Raw genomic sequence first — 15219 nt, forward strand, 5'->3', positions numbered from 1 at the left:
ACCTTTATGTTGTCCACAGTACATAACCATCAGGGCCTGTAGCCAGACCTTTATTTCAGACATGCTTTCACTGGAGACAGGCCTTCATTTCTACATCCACCTAATATATCTTAGTGGAAGCCTCATAGTTTTCCGACCTGCTGTTAGTTGTGTTGGTTTTAAAGGAGCCCCCCTCAATTTAGCATTGCACTTCTAAAACACACAAAAAAAAAATTGTGCAGCAGAACCAGAGACATTTTCTTTTTCATTTCATGTGTTCTTCTTCCCTGTCAAAACCTGGTGCTTGCATTACCCACAATACAACTCAACCGCCAACAGTTCAGTTGGAGATTCTGGTTTGTTATGCCAATGTCGCTTTAGCCTCGAGCCCCAAGCAGCGGGTTACAAAGGTCTGGCAAAATCACTTCTTTCTAACTCAGATTATTTTCATTTTCAAAGTTAGTCTTCAGTCCCAACCGATGCTGACTTAAGTGACATCACTTGAGGACATTTATTACACTTCATACAGCTCCCTCTGGAGACACACCTGCTGTAGTACTCTCCAATACCTGGAAGCAGATTTTGATGTGCAAAATCCATGAGGAAATCTAGAGGAATCTTATGGAAAGAATGGCTCCATTTAAACCTAAGTGAATATGTATTCATTATGGGAAAGTTAAGTTGAATTGTTCTCTTGCCTGTAGACAAAGTGTATATGTTTTTGTTAAACTGACCTGCTTATCAGCCCTAGCTTTGTTTTGGACCCTGTCTGAACATAGCAGATATTCACGTATTATTTGAGACCTGGCTGTCACTGTTGTTGAGTTACTGCTTTTACTTCAGAAGTAATGGTATGTACTACATTAGCCAAATACATCAGTGCCTTTAAATGATTCTCAGCCTTCCGTCTTACTTACCAGATATCACCTTCACTGGATTTTGTCACACAGTACGTGGCTCTGGACACCACCTTCACACAGTGCTCTGAGATTGTACCCAGCAAAGGTCAGCCATTAAGGTCAATGACTCTGACCTGAGAGCCATAGCCATCCCTCTGCTGGGGGTACATGGTGCAGGAGGGTGATGATTGGTGAACAGGGGTGGAGCAAATGTCAGATTTCCTCTTGGCCGAGTGGATTTACAGCATCTAAGATATATTCCTACAATCGGTGTGAACCAGGGGCGTCGTTAGGCCTATTTTAGGGGGGCTTAAGCCCCCCTAAAATGTTCTTCAGCCCCCCCAAATAATTTGGCATTATTGGATAAAAAAAAAAGAAAGAAATTTTTTTTTTTTTTGGTGATGTCATTAAATTAAACTATTGTTTCTCACATGGACAAGTTATTTATAACAAACATGCTACATATGTGCGTGCGTTCTGGTTTGTATGTTTTCTCCTCCTTCAAATTACAATCCAATACCCTATCATCATACTTAACGATATAAAATTGACACTGTCAGGTCCATTCTCCATCCATTGTGTGCAGTCCCTTTAAGAATTAGGATTTCGGAGTGACGCGGATATGAAAGCTAGTTTATCCGCCTTTCCTTTACAAGCAGGAAAATTATTTCTCTCTCTTTATTTGAGAAAAGTTCATATCTGTGTTGTCAAATTTCACTATGACCCTGAAATTCTGTCTCTTGTGTTGTCATATACTGAATGCAAGCAAAACTACAGAGCAAAATCACACTCTTTCTGATTGAACCAATCTATGAACTGTCTGAAACAATGGATATCCAAAAAAAATGTAGGACTCCCATCAGCTGTCACAGCTCTCTCTCTCGCTCTCTCTCTCTCACTCTCTCTCGTTCTCTCACACACAAAAATATAGGCTAATGGGTCTAGTAGTATGCGAGATTAGCTGTAGACAGACAGACACAGAGATGCACCCCCATACATGAGCACACACAACAACACTTTAATAATAAATCATTTTAAAAACATATGGAAGGAGATTCACATAAAAAATGCAGAAATACATTATCCTGTAGATTGTGCTTACCATATATGAAGCGTATCCTATATATTTTCATCGTTTTAATTAAATGTATTATATTTAGTGGATGTTATGACTCTGGGCTAATTGGGTAGCAGCTGCTTTCCTCCTGTGAAGTCTCACATCTGCCTCTAAATCTTATTTTCACACATATTCAGTCACAGAAAGCAAAAAAAGTCACAAGGAACTAAACTTTACTTTGAGCTCCACTACTTTGCTCCAGCTTTAAAACTCAGCGTGAACATTCTGCTTTGCTGCTATTTTAGACTGCAAGAGGAACTATTAAGATGAACAAGGCAGCCAGGTTCAAGAAGTTCAAATCCCTGTGAAGTCTGGGTAGGAGTAGTTGAAAGAGAGGTGCTGTCTGCCTTTAGCCAAGGTTCCAGGCAAAATATAAAATTAATTCTGATGGATTGCAAGGAGTAAAAACTACTCATCAGTCGCTGCTGTTATTTTAATCCAAAACAGTCTTTCCTAATGCTAATTAAAAACAGCCCTGAGCAGCTTACATTATCCACAAAAAATATACAAAATATAAGGTGTGCCTTACTTGCCCATGAAATAGACTCACAAGATCAATGACGGTAACAGCTATTGATCTCACTGATGAAATGCATCTTAGTCATAAAGGTGGGATATACATCAAGCAGCAGAAAACAACCTCAAGGAGGTAGAGGTGGCTAAGACTTGGATTCTGCAACTCAACATTGACAAAGTAGTAGGTTTAAGTGCAATGAAGATTACAGGTATTATGAGGATGTGACAAATGTGGCTATAATTTGCATCCTCACTAAGGACACCTTGGCACACAAAAGCAAAAGGCCCAGGCATGATTATCACTACCGCTAGACCCATTTCCATTCCATCCATGAAAGTGTTATCCAAATACTGCAACCACCTCCTGGGGCTATTGTCGCAAATAAAGAATATGTTCGTCATCTAGTTAAAAGAGGTTTACACAGATATTATCGGTTGCTTAATTCAACCTGATTTCCCCCTCGCAGGCCTCGGCGACTTCATCTCGACTGTTGAGCCAGCAGCGAGGAGCTCATTTTCAGCTTGTAACCGCCTAATAGTTTTCAGACTGGGTCACTCTGAATTTAATCAGCTGTAAGTTGGTGCTTAGCCGTGGTTTAGTGTGGCCCTGAGGACTTAACTTTGAGACAGGGTTGAGACTGTTTAGTGAGACATCAGAATGCATATCAGGACAAATAGGCTGCAGTGAATTATTTGTTGTACTTCTTGTTTCTCTTTTATTACATTTTCTTTTAATTAACTTTCAGTGCAGTCCCCTTCTTGAGTAAATTTAGGAATTTTTAGATTCACAACTCTTGGTGACCTTTCCAGGCTCTCATCTCGTGACTGTGAGGGGTTTGTGGAGACAATTACTCACTGATGTAGTCCCAAGTTAGTTTCTGAGAATAAGGCCAATGTTGGTGCTGCCAAGTGAGGGAGTTATGTACACCGGCTGACACAGAATAACAGCAGAGGCAAGAAGCTCCACACGTAGAATAAATAGGGATTGTCTTATTTTATTCCCTGTGAACCATTTGAGCTACCAGTAGACTGGGTGTTTGTGCATCTTTTCTTTTTGACAAAAGAACAGGCTGTTTTTCTAAATTCTCAAACTTTCTTGCCCTGTAGCTGACATGAAATCTATAATATTTCTGATGGTGTGTTGGCAAATATTTAGTAGCATTTGAGGGATAATGCAGAGAAATATATTTCTCCCAACAGGAATAAATCAGATAAATATTCTCCTTTTCGTCACTTGCAGTGAAATTGTAGGGATTTGTAAACAGAATGAATATTAACTGCTTATACCTCAGCAAACTTGAAAGACAAGGCTGTGACTCTCTAATGGACTGTGTAGTAATTACTGTAACTCATCCAACAATTACATCAGAGACAACAGTCTAGTGCTGCACACTGTAATCAAACGCTATTTGCAATCAGCTAGCTCTGTGAATTCTGACTTATGACAGAATGGAATACTTCTCAAGCTTTTATTGGCTATTAATCATTATCATTTATTGTCAACGTTAGTTCTTTTCTCAGACTAAATGAAGCCACAGAAAGGCCTGGGCCTTCACTGCTGTCCTGCAGTTGAACCACCTAACCTCATTATGACGCCACAGCTATGGTTATTATTTGTTTCGTGTAAAAATGAAGCTCAACACCTTTAAATACACTAACTGCAGAGTGCAGATAACATTACATGAATACGCGCACGGGATGCTGCGTCATTAACGGACAATGCATTAAAAAAACTGCGGCGCTAAAACACGTATTCCACCGCGCACTGAAGAGCACGGGCCATTCAAATATTATTCACATCAGAGGGAACAATATACACCATAGACACATAAACACGGGAGTAACGCTACGATCACTCCCTCCAGGAAATACACAAAACCGTAGTTCTTGTTACTGACGGATTTATTCGTCTGTCAACACCGAGAGGGAAAATGAGTCCACTTGAAAACACATGAATCTTCAAAGATGATCACTTAAACACTTTAACTTAAACTTCACTTTAACACTTTACCTTTAACACTTAGCGTGGAGTATATAGACTTCTGCCGCTTCACGCGTCTTCTTTTTGCTGTTCAGCGACTAAATGTGTCCCCAGAGCAACATAGGACGTAACAATGGTTCCTATCGCATATAAAACCAATCAAAAATCCATATTCATAAAAACAAGTTGTACAAATAATAATATATAAACAAGCATATTAAAGCTACTGCAGATGTAAAAACAAACACATTTAACTTGCCAGAGCTGCTGTTCACTATTTAAAGACAAAGTCCATGCTCCTTGCTTTGTTAATAAAGAGTTTAATCCCACGGTTGTTCAGTACATCCGTGCGTTTTAGTTCCAGTAAGAAGTTCTTCTCGATTCATGGACACCAGTGAAGACAGTCGAGCCTCCTCAGTTGTATTTCTTGAATAAGTTTTAATGCATTTGAGGCTGAAAATGTCTGCTCGACAGAGGCAGCAGATATTGGGATTGTCACCGCCAAACATGTCACGCTAGCCCACTGACCAATCACGTACTTGTAGGCCAGCTAGCAGGCTCTGGCATGTCAAAGAATACACCCAACATGTCAAACTGAAGATCTGATTGGTTGAAGACTATGACAATCAACAATATCGTCCCCATTCACTTAAACTGCAAAGGGATTCACTTGAGAGTCTGCAGGCCTGGGGCCTCTCTTCTTACCTAGAGACACAGAGGTGAAATCTGATTGGATAAAAGCTCTACTTAAAACAAGCTGCACTGGAAGCAGAGCAACTGAGGAAGACAGTAGCTGTGCAATGAGAAAATAAGCTAATGGGAAAAAAAATTACAATACATGTAGTGTATTTATGAAAAATTATAAAATGATAAAATAGCTATAACTTTGTGATTCTGTCTAGGCCAGCAGAGAAGGCCTTGCTGGCCCTGACGGCCCACCACTGGGTTACATCATGTAAAACTGGTTGACTGCTCCTTTAACATCCAGTCAGTTCTCTCCCCTGTCATATCATATAATGCATTTTAAATGATTTGGTTTCAAATAAGCAACAAATAAATCTGTTACTATTATATTTTGGTTTTGCACTCATGTTCTAAAAATGTGCCTGTCAGGCACCTGTTGTGATTTCCCAGCACACCTCAGAACAGCGGGGCTGTCGCATGCGAGCACACAGACGCAGAAGTTATGCTTCCTGCTGGTCTACACGCTGCAGTCTGACCAGTGTGCACAAACACAGGTTGAGCACTGAGAAATTTAAATTCCCCATCCTCACATGAAAATAAAGAAACTTGCACTTCAGAGAAACACAGGCTCACACTGCAAGTATTGCGTTTAACGAGGTCAGGGGCTTTCATAGTTCAGCTCTAACCTCATAAAGAGTCATCCGCACGGACATGTAATGCGTGTTCACGCTGTGCTGCAATTGCATTACCCTCAGACAGTACACAACAAACCCATAGGTCAAGGCAAACATTTAATTTGTGTGTTTGTATTTCCACTGGAGGTGCAACAATCCATTAAGGCCGAGGCTGTCGTAGCAGGGACCTGGTGTCTTAGTGACTGCAGCAGCTTTATTACTGAGTGAGAAATTCAACACATACGGGATTCAGCCAATGTTCTCCCCGGCACTGAGTTGGCAACCTGCTACAGAGGGGAAGATTAATGTCATTAGACAGGTGATGGATGGCTCGGAGTCAAATAGGGGGAGCTGTCTTTGGCAGGTTAATTCTAGACGGTGGAAAAGTATACTTAGTATTACAAAGGACCAAAAAGCACAGGCAGATTAGTCAGGGTCCTAATCAATTTTGTGAAAATGCATATGCACAGACAGAGTACAACCAAACAAAAGAACACCACAATAAGCCTAGGGTAGCAGGAGAGCATATATGTGACAGTGTATAGGCACTAAAAAGTTAAGATATGAGAGAGCAAGAGATGACAACAGGTCAAGCATGGCTTCATTCATCAGGAAATGTCTGATTGTGGTTTTGTTGCGTCTTGCGTGATGAAACAGGGAAGGGGGCTCTGAAATCAAAGGAAAATTATGGATACAGTGGAGCGCTGACGGCTACATAGCAAGGAGAGGCAGGCAGAACAGATGGAGTAACTTGTTCTGATGGAATAGCTGATATGTGTTGTCACTCCGTTGTCAAAACAGCAGATGGAGGTGTGCTGCCAAGCTGAAAGTGGAATGTATCAACAGCAACGAAAAATAAACTTTTCTGCTACTTGGTAGCCTTCACTTAAGATTATACTTCACACATTAACTCATTGATTGCATGGGAACAAAGGGTTGTTGTTACCAAATACTGTTTTTGTGAAATTGAATTAAAAAATGTAAGTACCTGCATTCAGCTGCCATGCAAGGCTGGATTATCAAGCGAGCCCCAAGAGACCCAGGTTTTCCTTTTGGAAATGTCATTACTTTCTTATTTGCTACGGAAATAAAACTATTAAAAGTACACAAAGTAACTAATATCGTGTGGCTGTATTGTAGACAGACTGCACTGACAAAACTATCTGATCTCCACATCCATTAATTGGCTTTTTAACGTGGACTGTATCACACGGTCCGGATAATTTGCCAGGTAGAAATGAAACAGCAGACATTCAAACCGTCATTACTCTGAGCAGCTCCAGGACGAATCCTCCATGTTGGCTTACATCTTGAGGTTGACGGCTTATCCTTGACCATGGTAGAAAGTTCCAGAACAAGCGGTTGTATTGTCAAACTTTTCAAGGTCAAGAATGAATTGTCAACCTACTCCTTAACCCCCTATCCCCTTATACCAAATCCTCAACCCTGACAGTATGGGGACCTTTTCAGACAACCTCTCCTGGAAAAGATTCTTAGTGTTGCACCTGTTTGTACTCAGGCCCTATACAGAGTTAATATGCATGATCCGGTCACAAGTGGACAGCTCTAAGTACACATTGAGATCCGATCGCTCTGTCCACATATGCAAATGTTTCCTGGCCATACTGAAGGACCACCTACTCAATTTACGTCATCTGTGTAAGCAGAAGTACATAGGCATTTGCCTGCTTTGTCCGTGACGTCTACAAAATGTCTAAAAAGCTTAGAAAGTGCATCAGACATCTTGGGTGGTTTGTTTGGCCTGCAACACGCCAAGGATTAGAACCAGTCTGTATTGTTTTGATTTCTTCAGTAGCGTGATGTGACTTTTCCACTAGTTGGGGCTACAGCGCTGTAGTTTTTGTTCCACTGCCGTCACAGATCTGACACCTGCTAACCCGCCTGCCTGCTCTCACCCCTGGCTCTCTGCAGCTCTGTGCACCGCGCGTTGCTATAACCTCATATGTTCATAAAATGTTCCTGAATTTACAAATATAAAGGACACTACTTCTGCCTCCCACCAGTTAAAAACTACAACGCATTTGGTCTTTGCAAATGGAAATGCTGTAAACTGACGTACTTAAAGACGTCCACTCGGTAAGGTAATAAGGCCAGGTGGACAAAGGGCTTCAAAGAAAGTTCTGATGAGGCATACTGACAGTTTAACCTTAACCCAAACAAATTAAACCACCCATGCTGCCTTGACACTTCGCTAACTTTATTATATGGTAGTTAGCTAGCATGCGGTGTGGCATACCAGAGTGGGATTTCTTCATTGTATGCAAGTCCAGTCTGTTTGGCCTGAGTAAACACCCTGTGTCCTCTGAAAGTGATTCGAATTCACCGGCTGAAGGAGGCGCCTTCGATATTTCAACATCCCTCGTGACCTTTATGTGTCTCCAGTGGACCTTGAGTTGAGACTGTTTTGTCGTCTGCTCTTCAAGAATGAAATGTCAACTTACCACCTAACCCCAACCCTATGAAACGTCAACATACACCCTATTCCTAACCACACCTAACCCCCCTAACCTGACTCTAACCTGAGGACCTCTGACAGATAAATCCAGGCATACTGCCTTGGTACTTTTAGATTAGTGAAATACCAGGTTACCTTCCATTATACAGTTGGTATGTTCTAGAGCTTTACCACCATGGGATTTCTTCATTGTATCCAAAGATCAATGATCAGATCAGTTGAACTCTTCCCTCAGGGAAGCCCTTAGTATACACCCTGTGTCGTCTGACGGTGTTTAGAATTCAGCAGCAGAAGGAGGGGCCTTTGATATTTTAACATCTGTTGTAACCTTTTCTTCGTTGCTAGCATGGCCACTGCTCTCCTCAAGCTGTGTGGGCCTGTCAGTCCACTTTTAGCTCCTCACAGAAGGTAAACATTGCTGTCAGGTGCGGGAGATGGAGAGAACAGGCCGAAGGTAAAGGGACTGTTGGCGGGTATGTGTGTGTGAGGTGGGGGGCGGTGGGCGGTAGGAACAAAATAACAGAGGCAAGGGAATGAACCAATAAATGAGAACAAATGAAGATTGATGGATCGTGCTCACATTCTTATTAAATAACTAATTTATATCTGTTGTAGAGGCTTTGCTGACATCCTCTATTGGTGCTGCAACAGTTCACTAGATATCAGTTCATCTGTCTGTTGCCTTGTTTATCAGCTTGTTTGTTGGCCTGCTGTGTATTCCCCTCATCGCCAGCCCCCGCTGAAAGCTGCAGCTGAGCCAACCCTGATATGACAAACTAGGATAAAATCACTCCTTAGAATCAAACTCTTTATCATATCGACAGAGGTGAGGGAAAACACTTGAGGGGCTTGCATATCTCTGTTCTGCGGGGGGGGGGGTGACGTAACAATTTATAATGTTGAGTCCCGTTCGTAACACAGGTCTGATGAGCTGGCTCCAGGATTTAAGAGTCCTCAGCCCTCAGCCACGCCTTTTGCTCCACCAGGAAGGGACCTCCAACACCACAACAACTCAAAGACTAAGAAACAAGTGATTAATATAACAATTGCATTTGTTACCCTACTACAGTGTTAAAATATGTGCACATCATCTAAAAATATGTCAGGTTGAAAGCACATAAACGGATTCCAAATTAACCTGACTGAATTGGAATAATATTAGCATGTGTGGCTGCGGCCATCACAACTCCTCTTGTCTCTGTGTTGTCTGGCAGGATGGATGCAGGGTCTTCTGTGAGCTGTTCTCTTACAGCGAGGAGTCAAGGTGCATGTTTTTGGGCGACGGGTAATTATGACATTTATTTTAGTCGCCGTCATCCCACAAGTGAGCCTGTCAGTGTGGAAACGGGGGGCACAAAACATCTTTCCCAAACCTTGACAGGAAACCTCTTGTCACTTCTGAAAGCCAGCACTGCTGCTAACCTGTGAACCCCAACCGATCATTTTTTTTATCTATAAATCCGTTAAAAGTTTTACTTCACGATTAACATTTACCCCAAAAAATATCAAAACGTTTCTGATTGAAAAATCAATATTTCACTCAATCATCTTCAAACAAACATAACGCAAACAAACAATTATACAACTATAATAGACCCTATTTGACAAATTCCTAATCCCAAAAAAAAATGGATTTCTGTGAAGAATATTGTCATAGCAACCTGAACTGGAGAATCGTTGTTTTTACTCGGGTACTTAAAATTTGAGGTGGTTATGACTTGGATTGATTTCATCACTGAAGTAATATGCAATAATCAGGGATGGAGAAGGGACACGATTGAGATTCACAGATTGTTAGTCAGTTCGTAACAACGGTCTGTAACGTTAGTTAAAGTGATCTTCTCACTCACATGGCTGTTCAAGTAGACAGCAAATACAAAACGAATGAATAACAACGTTAGATGACACATGGTGTAACGTGACGCTACCATTACATCAGCCGAAATGACTTTTAACATGCGGCGATGAAGAAACATTTAGAAAATCTATGTTAAGAGACTACTACTAACAGAAACACTTCCTCGTGTTGATAGCCCTGCTCCAGCATGCTTTGAAGGGGACACAAAGTAAACAGTTGGTGCTGTATTGCAATATCCAGTTGCATCATGTAGCAATCAGTAGCCCCCCATGCCAGACTTTCCTCATGCCACGCCCCATTCAGCTAGGGTTAGGGTTAAGGTAATGGGATAGGGTTAGAGTGAGAGTACCATGTTGTCGGGTCTCTGTCTAAAATACTTCCTCAAGTTTTTTAGCTGGAGCTTGTTAGCTTTGGGAACACATTCTTTGATAGGGAAGAGCCAATCTAGTGTCCCGTCGCCGAGTTTTTCAAATCAGTGTATTTTTGTAATCAATGAGGTCAATGGATCGCCCCAGCCCTATAGACCGTGTTTGAAAGCTATAGATCAGGCGAGTAAGTGGACCATGAGTTGAGATGTTCAAAAATGAAATGTCAACCTACTCCCATAAGTCTAACTGACCATGACCCTAGCTTTGAGAAGAACCACATTATGATCTGGTGTTCGCTTCATATTTTTGTTGTGTGTCTATTTAGGGCCCGAGCACCGACGTAGTCGGAGCGGAGGACCAACGGTTCTTCTCATGTTTATTATTATTATTGTCGAACATGTTTTGTCGCAAAAAGGACGTGCTTGGGATACTGGTAAGATCTTGAAATTTGGCACGCAAGGTGGTGAAAATTGCAGTCTGATTGGGGTGTCCAGCGGTATGAAAAATTGGCTCAATAGCGCCCCCTTTTGAGTAGCCCCAACATTGGGTTTCACCTAGCTTTATGAAATTTTGTAGGTATGTGTAACTTGATTCTGTAACTTTAACTATTTGCCACAAAACAGGAAGTTCTTATAACTCGGCCGTACATTGTCTAATCTGCTCTAAATCTCTCATATATCATAACATCCTGACCCTGAAGACATCGATATGACAATTTAGAATCATAGAAATAGCGCCACCTAGTGGCAAAAGGAAGTTACAGGTTGTGTACTTTGACATCCTGCTCCTCACAGGTTAATCAGATCCCTCTCAAATTGTGTCAGGAAAGCCTTAAGATGTTGATAATGCTTCATTGTGAAGATTGTAAGGATTTGTTAAAGGGTGGCGACATGGCGGGTCAGCAAATTTCTATCCTTCGCCGTGAACAAATAAACTGATGTAACTCAACTCCAAATCATCAGATCTTCTCCAAATTTTAGACAATTGATGAAACTCCAGTCTTGAAGACATCTACAGGCCAATTATGTGTAGATGTGGCTGTGGATAAGTGGAGAGCAGGGCAGTCCTTCAATCAGATGATCGGCAGCTCGATCCCCGCTAGTTGCATATCGATGTGTCCTTGAGCAAGACACTTAACCCCAAAAATTGCTCCCGTAGCCGTGCCTACGGTGTAGAAATGTGATAGAATCTGAATTGTAAGTCGCTTTGGATAAAAGCGTCTGCTGAATGACTGTAATGTCATAGCACCACCTACTGGTAACAGGAAGTTAAAGTCTCTATACTTTAGCTTGTTCTCTTAGTAGGTAAATCAGATCAACCTCACATTATTTCCACACAAATGTAAAAAGTTCATAATGCCAGTTCATGAAGCTTTTGATGTTTCGTCGAACGCCGTTGCCATGAGTCTTCGCCGTGAAAAACGAAGGTGCTATTGAGAGGTTAAAAATCCTCGAAACATAACCAAACTTGGCACACGGATTTAAAGCCCAAAATGTAGTTAAATACTATGGTTTTAATGCTTCAGAGTGGCAAGTCGGCTCAATAGCGCCCCCTACACAATTTTGACGAAGCAGCCCTCGCAGTATGTTTCACATAGATTTACTAAATTTGGTAGGCACATAAATCACATTTGGACTTAAAAAAAGTCTCTTGGGGCCATGCTCTAAACCCAACTGTAAGGTCAGCCATTTTTAATTTTGTAGGAATTTCTAGGGTCATTTTTGCAATTTACAGGCACTGTACTAAAAGGAACTCCTCCTAGGGAATTAATCAGAACAATCTAAAGACCTTAGTGAATAAAAGTTACTAAAAGCTTGAGGTTTCATCAAACGACGTGGATGTGGTGTGGCAGCCATTTTACATGGTTCGCCATCATCCATCAAGCTGTTGTAACTCGACTGTACTTTGTCAAAACTGTCCCAAACTTGACATGCTTGATGACTGTCATGACTTTAGGACTTCTGCATGCCAATATTAACTCATAGTCATAGCGCCACCTACTGATAACCATGTCCGTAAGCAGGATTCTATAATTACAGCGACCCAAACACTGAACTTATTAAAGGGGTTCGTGGGCACACCACCAGAAAAAGACTTATCTGATCTAAATATGTGCAAACTAAGATGTTTGGAGTACAGAAATTGGATTAAAAAGGTTTCCAAATCGTGCTTGTACGTGGAGTTTTCATTAACAGTAAATTTAATTGTTTTTGTTCGTTCTGGAGCCAGGCTGTAATGTAAAGTAATTTCAAGCAACGTGAAGTTTGTTCAATAAAATCAAACTGCACCCAACGTAATTCATGTTTTAGATTAGACTACATGGGATCACCTTTTGTCTGAAACCTATTTCTCTACAAAAATATGTTTGTGTTATTTCACATGGAACTATACATTCTGCCATTTCTCCTCTACTCTTCCCACCTTGAGTCTCTCAGCAGTGATTGTCAGAGCTAGTTGCACAAACAAACTGTCGGTTTTGAGACCTGCATTTACTTTGACAGTCTGTTATGTTACTAACACTGAAGCGCATTCACACACATTCAGTTTTTTGTTGATTTTTACATGCTTACAGTTATGATGGTATTCGGAGGTACACTCAAAACAATCAAGGCTTAATACCTGGCAAAATGACCTGGCTACGCCATTGGTCGACACAGGAAATACCGTTTAACTCGTGTTTCCAGTGTATGATGGTCACAGAAATGCATGGCCGCATCAACCACAGTCCTGCCAGTACCCTCGACGTGCGTGAATATGCGAGGGCCCGATCAATGTTGCTTGCAGCTTTAATTAGTTATGAAGCTTGCAGCAAGTTTTTTCCTTCAGATAGTGCTTTTCCTCATGCCCGGTGTATGGTGTATTTTCACTAGAAGTATGGAGTAACCACAGATTTCATGGCAGTTTGTAACCGGACTGCCTATAGTCTCGCTTTACAACATTTGCTCTGCTGTGACTGATCTAGTGCTGCGTAACATTTTTTTGTCTTGTGCTTTAGCATGTCAATGGTCATTAAAAGTATATGGGCAATGGTTTGGTTTCCCAGTACAACAAACATTAGTGTAAAAACTGTGTTCATATCAAGAGAATAAAGGCGTTTAAACAGCAGGACATTTTTTTGATGTGAATTAATTTTTGGGTCAATAGGATCCTGGTAGTTGGTCATTTGCCTGAGCAAAACTATTCAAATCTTTTTTTGACAGTATTGCAACCGTCACAAATTAAAATCGCTGCCAGAATGAATACTATTTGAATTGAATTATTAGTAGGTGAGTTGGCTATTTGGCTTTTTCGTATCTTTTACGTCTGTAAAGGCCTGAAGTCATTTGGGCAACAGTATCAGTTTTATTTTTTCTGTTGTAAATCCACCCCGGGTAACATACAAGCAAATGTGTCATATTTCATAATGAAAGTTAATTACGCAATATGGGTTATTCAATGGGTTTATTCAGTTTCAGCGTTGGTAAAAAAAAAGTGTATCAGAGATCCATCTCACTGACTCAAGTTTCCTCTGGTTTACTTTGCAATGATGCAAAAATAAAAAGATTTGATTGTTGTTTTGAGGGGCATTTGTTTTCCTTTCATACCTCTTTTTGTCAATGTTGCACAGTACATTTAGGGTTGTTTGACTAACCTTGAACACAATAAAACAAATCAAACAAAATCCACTAATTTTTTGCAACGTTGAATACAATCTATTTTTTCCTTTAGTTCACCAGGTTGCCTCTGGGTGTTTGTTTATTATCACCCCAGGACTTGCATATTATGACATCAGTAATTTACTAATTGGAGTGTGAAATTAAAAGGAGACTTCCATTATAAAATGCCATTGCACAAATAGGGAGGAGAGGATCAAAGATTTATGGTTCAAAAGTGCTGTGTTACCAGAAAAAAACCTCAGTGTAATTTCCACCTCCTCCCATGCTCATATAGTCTCGACCCCATTTCCCTTTTTCTTTCACAATCCCCTTAATGATCATAACAGGCCTTGGAGCCCATAAATCTGAACAGTAGGGAAACTAAGTGTCTCATCATTATGGAGCCTCCACCTATCTGCTCAAAGAGCATCCATGTAAGGCCCCCAGGACAGCAGCCGCACTTGTTTAAATCCAATCTCATTTCAGTGAGCTCTTCATCACTTTTCTCTTTTCTCCCCTCCTGCACCTAATAACATCCCCCTGCCATAGTGTTGTCTTTTATGTAATGGGGATGAGCTCAATTACTCTTCCGCTTGACTAATGGTGATGACTGACTTAAGTTGACTGAGTCATTTTCCGTTGAAGTAATTTTGTTGCATGCACTTGCTCCCTGAAGAAGTTATAAAGTCTTCCAGGACGCTTCTGTTTCGGCTTTCATCTTGGCAGGACTGAGGTTCAAGTGTGCACCTGTTCATGTCTGTGAATAGATAAAATCACAAAGCCATTCGATCATGTTACATGATGACATTGATCTACTCACGACTCCAGAAGGACATTTTGTCTTTTGTTTCTCAACAATGTTTTATAGGTAACACACCTAGGGCTTCCTGTTGTTAGAAACCACACCTCAGGAATGAATCAGAATAATTACTGTGTCTCTGACATGGCTCAGACTTGTACTCAAAAAACCAGCCCATTCTCACTCCAAATTCGCCAAATACGGCAGCTTGGTCAGAGGGCCCCACGCGTCAA

At 41.0% G+C, this 15219-nt stretch overlaps 1 protein-coding gene across 5 annotated transcripts in view; it reads left to right on the forward strand.

The window, feature by feature from the left end:
- Positions 1 to 15219, forward strand: part of sorcs3a (sortilin related VPS10 domain containing receptor 3a) — a 214523-nt gene that overhangs the window by 126776 nt on the left and 72528 nt on the right. The window lies entirely within an intron of this gene.

The sequence above is a fragment of the Anarrhichthys ocellatus genome, unplaced genomic scaffold, assembly GCF_004355925.1.
Source record: "Anarrhichthys ocellatus isolate YVR2014 unplaced genomic scaffold, GSC_Weel_1.0 scaffold38, whole genome shotgun sequence".
NCBI lineage: Eukaryota > Metazoa > Chordata > Actinopteri > Perciformes > Anarhichadidae > Anarrhichthys > Anarrhichthys ocellatus.